This window comes from Lissotriton vulgaris, chromosome 1_1 (assembly GCF_964263255.1).
Source record: "Lissotriton vulgaris chromosome 1_1, aLisVul1.2, whole genome shotgun sequence".
Lineage (NCBI taxonomy): Eukaryota > Metazoa > Chordata > Amphibia > Caudata > Salamandridae > Lissotriton > Lissotriton vulgaris.
This window is the reverse complement of record NC_141685.1, coordinates 201,103,869-201,106,368: the sequence shown is the minus strand read 5'-3', so window position 1 is coordinate 201,106,368 and position 2,500 is coordinate 201,103,869. Positions and strand designations below refer to the sequence as shown.

The 2,500-nt window shown below is 49.2% G+C and overlaps 2 non-coding genes across 2 annotated transcripts; one reads left to right on the top strand and one right to left on the bottom strand.

Moving 5' to 3' along the window:
• The first annotated feature begins 628 nt into the window (after positions 1-628).
• On the top strand, positions 629-702 carry TRNAN-GUU (transfer RNA asparagine (anticodon GUU)). Its single transcript has one exon. It is a non-coding gene; the product is annotated as a tRNA-Asn (tRNA).
• A 402-nt stretch (positions 703-1,104) lies between these two features.
• On the bottom strand, positions 1,105-1,178 carry TRNAN-GUU (transfer RNA asparagine (anticodon GUU)). The gene has a single exon. It is a non-coding gene; the product is annotated as a tRNA-Asn (tRNA).
• Positions 1,179-2,500: the final 1,322 nt, after the last annotated feature.

Genomic DNA, 2,500 nt, shown 5'->3' with positions numbered 1-2,500 from the left:
GTGCCTGGCCATTCCGGGATTGTTGTGTTTCAGGGCCTAGCCATCAATACTCCTGGCATTTCTTTCCATGAGAACCCTCATGTCCCTGTCCTCCCACAAGCCCGAGCTTTTATGTAAAATAAAGTGTGCTCTGTGGGCCTTCCCCTATGTGCTCTCTGCCTAATCTCTTTCTCCCAAGCTGAGCTCTGCAGGTAAATGTATCTATCTGACTGAGGGGCTAGGGAGGGCCTTTCCCAGCAGTCTTACAAGCCAAGAGTTCAGAGAAAGCACCTGCTCTGGGAAGGAGACTCTGCTCACAGAGAAGACAAGTCGAACATAACACAGTGAAGATGGGATGGGCAAGACACACGCCTCACGGGCTGGTAGCACGCAAACAGAGGAGCAGGGAGCTACGCTAAGCAGGCACAGAGAAAAGTCATGTATGAGTCTCATGCACTGTGACCGGTAGTAATACTGGCTCTAACACCATTAGACAGTAGTCTACACATCATAAATTACAACAGTAACAAGACACTAAGCAAATGACAAATGCTGTATGGCATAAAGACGCCTTATATAATACACGCTCCAGGCAGGCGCACACATGTCAAGACATATATTGAGTCTCAGGAAATGTATGCAGTCAATAGTCTCTGTGGCGCAATCGGTTAGCGCGTTCGGCTGTTAACCGAAAGGTTGGTGGTTCAAGCCCACCCAGGGACGTATCCTTTTGTCTGCATGAAACACAGATACGTACCTTTGCTCTTTCCTGCGTGCGATCCTTTCCCTGAATAGTTCAATCCTCAGCGTTCTCACTGCATCTGCCGTCAATTTCAATAATTAGGATAGAAAACAAAAGGCCAAGCCCTGTAATACAACCGTAGGCATATAAGCAGAGGAAAATAAGTCAAAAGGCCCACAGCATTTGTTCATCTGGCATCGAAGGCTTCCTCTGCTTATATGCCTACGGTTGTATTACAGGGCTTGGCCTTTTGTTTTCTATCCTAAATATTGAAATTGACGGCAGGTGCAGTGAGAACGCTGAGGATTGAACTATTCAGGGAAAGGATCGCACGCAGGAAAGAGCAAAGGTACGTATCTGTGTTTCATGCAGACAAAAGGATACGTCCCTGGGTGGGCTTGAACCACCAACCTTTCGGTTAACAGCCGAACGCGCTAACCGATTGCGCCACAGAGACTATTGACTGCATACATTTCCTGAGACTCAATATATGTCTTGACATGTGTGCGCCTGCCTGGAGCTTGTATTATATAAGGCGTCTTAATGCCATACAGCATTTGTCATTTGCTTAGTGTCTTGTTACTGTTGTAATTTATGATGTGTAGACAACTGTCTAATGGTGTTAGAGCCAGTATTACTACCGGTCACAGTGCATGAGACTCATACATGACTTTTCTCTTTGCCTGCTTAGCGTAGCTCCCTGCTCCTCTGTTTGCGTGCTACCAGCCCGTGAGGCGTGTGTCTTGCCCATCCCATCTTCACTGTGTTATGTTGGACTTGTCTTCTCTGTGAGCAGAGTCTCCTTCCCAGAGCAGGTGCTTTCTCTGAACTCTTGGCTTGTAAGACTGCTGGGAAAGGCCCTCCCTAGCCCCTCAGTCAGATAGATACATTTACCTGCAGAGCTCAGCTTGGGAGAAAGAGATTAGGCAGAGAGCACATAGGGGAAGGCCCACAGAGCACACTTTATTTTACATAAAAGCTCGGGCTTGTGGGAGGACAGGGACATGAGGGTTCTCATGGAAAGAAATCCCAGGAGTATTGATGGCTAGGCCCTGAAACACAACAATCCCGGAACAGTGACTGTTTCAGATCATGTCACTGAACTCTCCTCCTGGAAAATCCTTCCCACTGGCTTTGCCTGATTCTGTGTCCTCCCCAAAATGCTGGGGTGAAACGGGCAGAGTTCTGCGCCCTGCGCCCCTTTACGTGTCCCTAACGCTCTCCCAACGCGCCCTGGTCGGGCACAGCCCTGGTCGGGCTTAGATCACTGGAGCCTCTGGAGATCAAGAACTCCGGAAGCCTAGGGTCAGGCCTATTGCAGAGGCATCTTGTGCCTGGCCATTCCGGGATTGTTGTGTTTCAGGGCCTAGCCATCAATACTCCTGGCATTTCTTTCCATGAGAACCCTCATGTCCCTGTCCTCCCACAAGCCCGAGCTTTTATGTAAAATAAAGTGTGCTCTGTGGGCCTTCCCCTATGTGCTCTCTGCCTAATCTCTTTCTCCCAAGCTGAGCTCTGCAGGTAAATGTATCTATCTGACTGAGGGGCTAGGGAGGGCCTTTCCCAGCAGTCTTACAAGCCAAGAGTTCAGAGAAAGCACCTGCTCTGGGAAGGAGACTCTGCTCACAGAGAAGACAAGTCCAACATAACACAGTGAAGATGGGATGGGCAAGACACACGCCTCACGGGCTGGTAGCACGCAAACAGAGGAGCAGGGAGCTACGCTAAGCAGGCAAAGAGAAAAGTCATGTATGAGTCTCATGCACTGTGACCGGTAGT